At 40.5% G+C, this 8148-nt stretch overlaps 1 long non-coding RNA gene across 1 annotated transcript; it reads left to right on the forward strand.

Annotated features, from left to right (window-relative positions):
• The first annotated feature begins 236 nt into the window (after positions 1-236).
• Positions 237-5338, forward strand: LOC109858500. Its single transcript, XR_002250621.1, has 3 exons — positions 237-318; positions 433-502; positions 597-5338. It is a non-coding gene; the product is annotated as an uncharacterized LOC109858500 (long non-coding RNA).
• Positions 5339-8148: the final 2810 nt, after the last annotated feature.

Below are 8148 nucleotides of genomic sequence, written 5' to 3' on the forward strand. Positions count from 1 at the left end.
TTCCAATGTGCACCACCCATTGACAGTGCGCTGGCTTACGGTGAGGAAAAGCAATTACACATTATCTTATGAGCCTAGCCTCTCTCTCTCTCGGTAGTCTTCTCCCTGGTAGTACATAACTATAGTCAAAGATGGCGCTTACATCCGCACCTTTCGCAGTGACCTCTTAATCCGCCTTTATTTGAATTGGCGCAAACTTCACACCAACTACTCGTAGTAACAGCCATTTTGCCGTCTAAAACTGTCGCGCCGCGTATTTATTTTAAATTTACTCGTGAAATATTTGTACAAGTAAATTGTTTCTTATAAAAGTGCAAAGTAAGTATCGACCGAACAAATATGTAAGAAAGAGTGAGATAAACATTCTGAAGAACGAAATACCGAGACAAAAAGCGTCGACTTTTGTAACGAGATTTTTTTTTCGTATTTCAGGAACCGGTGGTAGCGGAAATAAAAAAAAACAAAGAACTGCAAACGGGACGAGGATGTTTGCTGAAGAAAGGTAAGTGGCGTATTACCTAATCAAATTTATTTTTACTTAATATTTCATGGTACAGTCTATATCTATTATGATATATAAAATAACGTTGTTATAGTTGTCGAAAATGCAAGGAGGTTTCAACAAAGGCGGAAACAGTTTTCTCTGACTGAGTAGCGCCCGGGAAAGAAGGGGACGAGTGAAAAAAACTGGCTTTTCGAGGAAACAACAAACAAAAGGAACAACACGTGTGTGTGAAAAATCAATCGAGACACGCGAATTGCGGTGATGTGAGAGTAAAAGGTATGTGGTGTCGTTTAGTCATGTTTATATATTTATATGTAAAGTTCTAAAAAAGGATGAATCACTTAATCCTTTAGCACTTAATTCATTAAATACAGTAGCAGCCTCGCTCTCTAAATAGATACTAAATATAATAATGGTATAATGCGGTAATTATATCGTTAATATAGATTATTAACATTATTTAAATTAATATATAATCGTCGGAATTGTATAATAAACAATGATACAAGATATTTTTGTCGTTTTAGTTTTTTAAATTGTTATCATATAGTTAATAATCACAATAGCGTATTCTGAAAAATAGATTAGGGTCCCGTGGGCAGAGGGCGGAGTGCTTCGATTTCCGGACAATTTTTTTTCTCTCTTTCTCTCTTTTTAATATCTATTTGCGCTTTTCCACGGGCGAACCTAAGTCTCGGACGAGAACCTGTGAGGGGGGGGGGGACGATCGGTCACACAGGTCTCGAGTCGTTATCAAAAGTCGCGTCACGAGCGATTCCTGTCATCCGTTCACCCCGTCTTTGATTTACGCCGCAAATGACTCGAAACGCAACTCGAAGAATTGCAACTAGGAATCCAGCAACCCCTATTGTACTTGCATTTTACGTTGACTGTCGCTTTCGTGTGACGAGGATGGTACAAAAAAAAAAAGAACAAGAATCGAACGCTCGATGTTTCGTTCGGGAGGATTTTAGCGCGATTTCGAGTATTATACAGGATCGGCGGGGTTACTTCCCCGCAAAACTTTCGTGCTCGACGTCGCTCACGACGACAGATCTCCGCGCGATTTTCGTCTCTCGTCGTCGTCGTCGTCTTGACGCGCGTTGATGCGCAACAAATTTCCTTCGCGACGTTGACTTTCGATCACCGAGTCCCGCTCGAGAGAACTCGTACAACGAGCACCATCGTCGTTGCGACGCGTTCGCATCTATATATAAACAGCGCGTTTTACGCGGTGTGTATTTTATTACCAGTAAAAGACTAGTATCGGGCTCGTTTTACTACAAAGCTTTTCTCATCGCCATCCCTCCCGCTTTCACGTTTCCATTTTCTTTCCTTTTCTTATTTTATTTATTTATTTATTTATTTTTTTTTTAACCGCGTCTCTGCCACTCTGCCTAGGGAACCCACTATAACAGGGCACTATGAACAGCAGTCTGCTGGCTAAGTGACTTTCCGAATCTACAGTCGTTCTCTCGCATTCTCTCGCTCTCGTTCGCTCTCACTCGATCAAGTTTACCTCTCTCTCGCCCTGTCGCACGTCCATTAAAATTTTTTTTTTTTTTTCCCCCTCACAACGCTTTGCCCTCGTTTCCACTCGCGTTTTCCCTAATCTCGCTCTCTCTCTTTCTCTCTCTCTCTCTCTCTCTCTCTCTCTCTCTCTCTCTCCGGCACGTCTCCGTGGTTCTTCGCTTTTTCATTCTTCTTCATCGATCCCGTGCACCTCTCCGGCAACTCGTTGCCAACCGAAATACCGTGTTTTTTTGAATTTTCGTTCATTTTTGCGTCAAAAAAGCGGAAACTCAGCTCTCGGACAAAGAAACGCAAATGTCGTCCTCGCGAAGTACAAACAAACGTAACGTGTAAGAGAATAACATAAAAAAAAAAAAAAGAGAAAGAGAAAATAAACGGTGCGTAAGCGTTTAAACGGCACAACGAAGCTTGGCAGTTGGAACGGACAGACCTATCGGGTGCAAAATAATAAGAGAAAAATCGAGCTCTCGCTGATTGCGCAAACTATCGTATCGGATAAAATCACACGGAAAGAAAGCTTCACATTCCGCCCTCCTCCTCCTCCTATACCCTTCTCCCCCAGAGCTTATCCCAGACAAAATCCGATCTAACACGCGCTCGCAAAAACTCTCTCCGCGCTTCTCCCTCCCACGTGTTGTTACGCGGAACATATCGCGCGACGCACCCCTTTTCCCTTTTTCGGTCCATCGAAAAAATCGACACAAAAGCCTCCCTTTCGCCAGCATGCTTTTCTCCTATGTCAGCATTCACACTACGTGTCAGCCAATAGTAAACCACTACTTTACCTTTTTCGCGTTTATGATATTTTATACTTTACTTTTTTTAATTATCTTTTTTTTTGTTCGTTTAATATTAGACATGCCGTGTCTCTACCGTCAGCCTACTGCCAAACTATCCTATTCCTTTGCCCTCTCCTCTTTTCTCTTCTTCGTGTGTATGTCTCATATGTTTTATTCTCTTCGACCCTCTCCTCTTTTGCTCGCGTCGCGTGCTTTCATCAAAACCCTTGCCGGGGTTATTTCCCAGATTCCCACATTTCTTTCGCTCTCGCTCTCGCTCTCTCTTTCTCTCTCTCTCTTTCTCGCTTCTTACAGTTTTATAAATAGTATTGTATTAATAATTCATCATTCTCTTTCGTGTGTGTGTCGTTACAAGTATAATTATCGGCAATAATATACCTTTATTATTAATGTAGTAATCTCGTTTATATTTAGTATCGCTCTCCCCCTCGCGCTTTCTTTTGCCATTTTTTTTTTTTTTTTTTTTTTTTTTTTCCATTATTATTCTCTCTCTCAATCCCGCCGGATATAAATTTCGTTCGCGCGCGTGTCGCGGCCACGGAGAAATTCCGCGAGCGTTGAAATCGCGCGAGCGTTTTCACGAATGAACGAGAACGAACAAATCGTCATCACACGCTGCCGCTCCTCCTGTGTGTGCCACGCAAAAATGAGTGCCTGCGATCGATTATTATTATTAAATTGCGGGTGGTTGCTTCGATTTTTTCTTCTTTTCTGGTTGATGTTTTTTTTTTTTTCGTTTTTTTCAAATCCGTGCTCGACGCGTGTCGCGCGCCGACGACACGAAAATATATGGATTTATATTAAATTACAAATTACGGCGAAGACGCGCGCGCGCGCACACACACACACATATACACCACGCAACATACATTCACGCACACGCATATCCATATTACACAACCGTGCCCGATTAATTAACGTCGAAGGACCCTCCCAAATTGCGACTCTGGCATGCGACACGCGGCCACTCGACGAACTCAACAAGCTGTGTACGTTCGTCCTGCGTCGACGTTGGAGCGCACGTATCATCGCACGTAATTAAAAAAAAAAAAAAAAAAAAAAAACAATTATACGCGCGGATTCGATTTTTCGTTCCGACCGATCTGATGATCGATGATGCGTCTCGCACAATCGACATCGACAAACGACGTTTTAATAAATTCGATGTTCCGCGACGACGTTTCGTCCCGACCCGCCGTGTTCGTTGAACGCGGTATTATGTTGCTCCAAGTTATTGTTATTTTATACTTATACGCCATGTGTGACGTGCAATATAGCAATCGCATCGCATTATTTTCACACCAGATGCGTTGTGTGCAAAATATGACGTAATTCTATATATTCGATGATATATGTGTGTGTTAATATATACAGTCGGTTTCGACGTCGACGTCGCGGCTAATCGAATCAAACTCCGACGAGAGAGCCACACACAAGTGGCTGCATATGTGTGTTTATGTCGCGCGTGTTGTACGAGTGTGTGTGTGTTTTTTGTATGTGTTTTGTACGTCCAGTATACGTGTTGTAGAGAGCGATAAGTAGTTGCGGTGACTTAATTAAGAGACCCTTAAATGCTAGAAATCGGAATCGTGACGCTTTTCAAAACGCTATTTTAATTAATGTACAGTCTGCGATCTCTCGTCGCTTATCTTCTCCAGCGCGTTGTCCGGCTCGACTCGCGCGAATATTCGACGAATTCTCGCGCGTGTCGCGCCGGATTCCTCCACCTTCGCCTTTGCGAAATTCGATCGCGATCTCGCGAACGGCACGAAGCAGACACGCGCGCGCGCGCGCGCGCTTATAACGAGTAATGCAAAGAGAGTATAATAATAACGATCGTGATAACGAGTGGCGTGTGGCAAACGCGCGAGATCGTGACGCTCGCGAGACGCGAATCGGAGAATGTGTGCGCGCGTGTGTGTATGCGTTAATTTTGTTGGATACTCGCCGAAATCTCTGCGTCGTGTCCGATAATACGTGTCGATAAAAGTGAACAATGGAAAGCTCGCGACAATTAAAAAAATCCGATTCGAATTTTGAATCTTCGAGCTTGTACGTCGTGGCGACGTCGAAACGACAATTCGATATCTCAAAAGGAAATATCGAAAAAAGGAACACGCGCGCGAGGGAAAGTGTGAGAGGACACAAATAGGACGGCGAATATCCTGACTGATCCAAATGAATCGGCATTATACGATACACACACACACACACACGCACACGCACACACGTACGCATACACACGCGGACGCGGGATATGTCACGTTTGCGGTGTGTTTCTTTTCACATTTTGGCGCGGTCTCGACAAAATCGGCGGCATCCTCTTCTCTGCCGACTTTTAACGGCAAGAACGACGATGACGACGACATTACACGACATGTTATCAGATAGGCGATGTAATGCAAACGTGTGCCAGAGTCACATTCGGGGACGCTCTCTCTTTTCCGCGAACGGTTATAAACGGTTCTTTTTTTTTTTTTTTTTAAGGATACACATGGCCGACTAAATATACAAGACCGGCGGTTTTCTTTTTTTTTTGTTTTTTTTTTTAAAGTAGCGTTAATGCGCTGCCGGGCGGCCGCATCCGGGTCGGGACGCACTTCTTCTCGCCGAGCTTTCTAGTTAGTTACAGTAAAAAATAGCGTAAACGGCACTGTATTAGGAAGAAGCAAAATACATGTTACATTCTCGTTATTTTATCGTTGATAAATGCTATAGTGTTTTTTTTTTTTGTTTTCTTTAAAAATCCTCTGGTATCGCAATGTCGTTATTACACATTATTATGATTATTTCTTAAGTTATTAATTATACCATATTGTTATAGTTTATTATTATTATTATTATTATTATATTATTAATGCTCGCTCATTTTACAACGCGCCGTGCAGAGTCCGGGCGGACTCTCGCGTCGGAAAGAAAAACATCACCGACACTGTGTTCTTTTTTCTTTTTTTGTTTGTTTTTTTTTCTCGCTTGATCAGACTGTGTGAACGCACGTCGGAAAAGCGGGAGAGAACTCGTCGTCCCGCCGCCGTTCCTGTTCTATTTTTGTTTGTTTTTTTTTTTTTTCATTTTCTTCTTCTTCTCTTCACACCGAGAAATTCCTTCTCCGCTCCTTCTCACTTAATTACAAAGCGTGAAACGGGAGTCTCGTTTCTCCCGCGGTCCGTTCGTCGCGAATTTTAATGATTAACAATCGCGAGACTCGTGGCCGTCGTGGCAATGGAGTTTTCGTTGAAACGCGAATTTCGAAAAATACAATTGTCCTCTTTTTTCTCTTTCTCTCTGTCCCTCGTCTCTTAGATATACACATATATGTATATCTATATTATATATTTATGCATATGTATATATATATATATATTTATGCTTTTCACTTGGTAATGTGAGCCACACTTTTTTAAAAAACGGAACGTGTCTGATCGGCGAAATCCTCCGACGGCTAAAAGGGAGTTCGAGGGGGTGAAGGGGGAATGAATGAGAGAGAGACCGCGGGAAAAAGAAGACTCCCACTTCGGAGATTCAACGCTAATAGTAAATTTGTTTAACATTAGGTACTAATTCTCTCCTTCCTTCTTTTCTCATTTTTTTTTTTTTTTTTTTTAAGTGACTTACAAGTTCGTACAACTCGCCTATCATGTAAAACTATGACGCCTAAGATGTCCGAATTAACACTAGATCTCGATAATATATATATGTATATATATATAATCAGATCAGATAAATTAATAGTCGTAACTTGTGTATATATATATATATCAACTAGGCTAGATTTCGACGGAAAAATATATTTATAAAAAGTTATAATATATATATATATATATCATTATAATATACGTTTCAAGCGTTCTATATATATATATATATATATATATATATATGTATTTATATATATATATTCATTTATTTATTTATATTTATTTATATATTTATATATTTATATATTTTATATATATATATATATACGTATGTACTCCCCTCCCCCCCATTACTAATCTTCTACTTATCTCTAAGCTTTTTCATACATACTCTCGCGATTCGCACCTCTCATACGTAACTTCATCTTTTTTTTTTTTTCATTTGATCTCCCTTTCGAGGATCGATCTATTCGTGTGTGTGTGTGAGTGTGTGTGTGCGTGTGTGTGTGTGTGTGCATCTAGGTTTATTTTCCTCCCTTCAAAATTTATATATAAGTAACTGGCTAAACACTTGTTTCTCTCTCCGTTAAATATACGAGACAAATAACTCGGACTCGAGAGATTGAAATAAAATAATGCATGAAATACACGTCGTCACGTCGTCCCGTCGCGATATCAGTTTGAAATCAGTTAAATCACGCGAAGCTTTAAATAATCGAACAACGCTCTCTTCGCATGCCCCTACCCCCCTCGCGTTTAATAACAATGCCGAGCAAACGAACTCATTTATATCGAGCCGAAAGTCGTTCTAAAGTCGATCTCATTTGATCGCGTCATTGTCTTGGATGGAATCCGTTCCTTATTGGCTTTAAACAACATGAACGTCACGAGCTCCTTTTGAACACGTTTTTTTTACACAAATCTTCGTTTTTTATTTATTTATTTATTTATTTATTTCTCTTTTACTAAAGCATTAACGCTCGATATACAATAATATCGTAAGCTTATTAGACTTCTGACAGGTTTTTTTTTTTTTTGAACACCGAGCTACCGCTACGCCTATCTCGCTCTCTTTCTCTCCCTCTCTCTCGCCCAAATCTCTTACTCACGCACTCTCTCTCTCTCTCTCTCTCTCTTGAAAAATATTTCGTCGTACACGATCGTTCTTTGTTTTTTTTAATTATTTTTCATGCATTACTTGATTCCAACGTTTAGTACAATTCTACGATCTCAAATATCTCACGAGTGTCTCCCAACTAGTGTGTCGTCAACATGATTATTAAAAACTCGCTAATATGGTGAACGGTCCTTACAACTTGTCCTGTTCTTTTTTGCGCGTACGCGCGCGCGCGCGTGTGTGTGTGTGTTTGTTTGTGTACAACTGTGTTCGAGTCAAGTGTGCAAGGGGACCACCTTTTCTTATCGTTTAACAAATTACCGTGTTTTGTGCGCCTTTTCTAACGATTAACCATCACAATGACCAACGGTTGTCTAGTTTACAATTAATATCTTTGGTATCATGCCTGAGTCTTCCACGTACAAAAAAAAAAAAAAAAAAAAAAAAAAAAAAAAAAAAAAAACAAACAAAGTCACTAAACAATCATTAGAAATCGGATACAAGAATCGTTCGTTTTTTTTTTGTCGCGTATAAAACTTATATAGAAAACAGCTC

This window comes from Pseudomyrmex gracilis, unplaced genomic scaffold (assembly GCF_002006095.1).
Source record: "Pseudomyrmex gracilis isolate BER0280 unplaced genomic scaffold, ASM200609v1 scaffold_207, whole genome shotgun sequence".
Classification (NCBI taxonomy): domain Eukaryota; kingdom Metazoa; phylum Arthropoda; class Insecta; order Hymenoptera; family Formicidae; genus Pseudomyrmex; species Pseudomyrmex gracilis.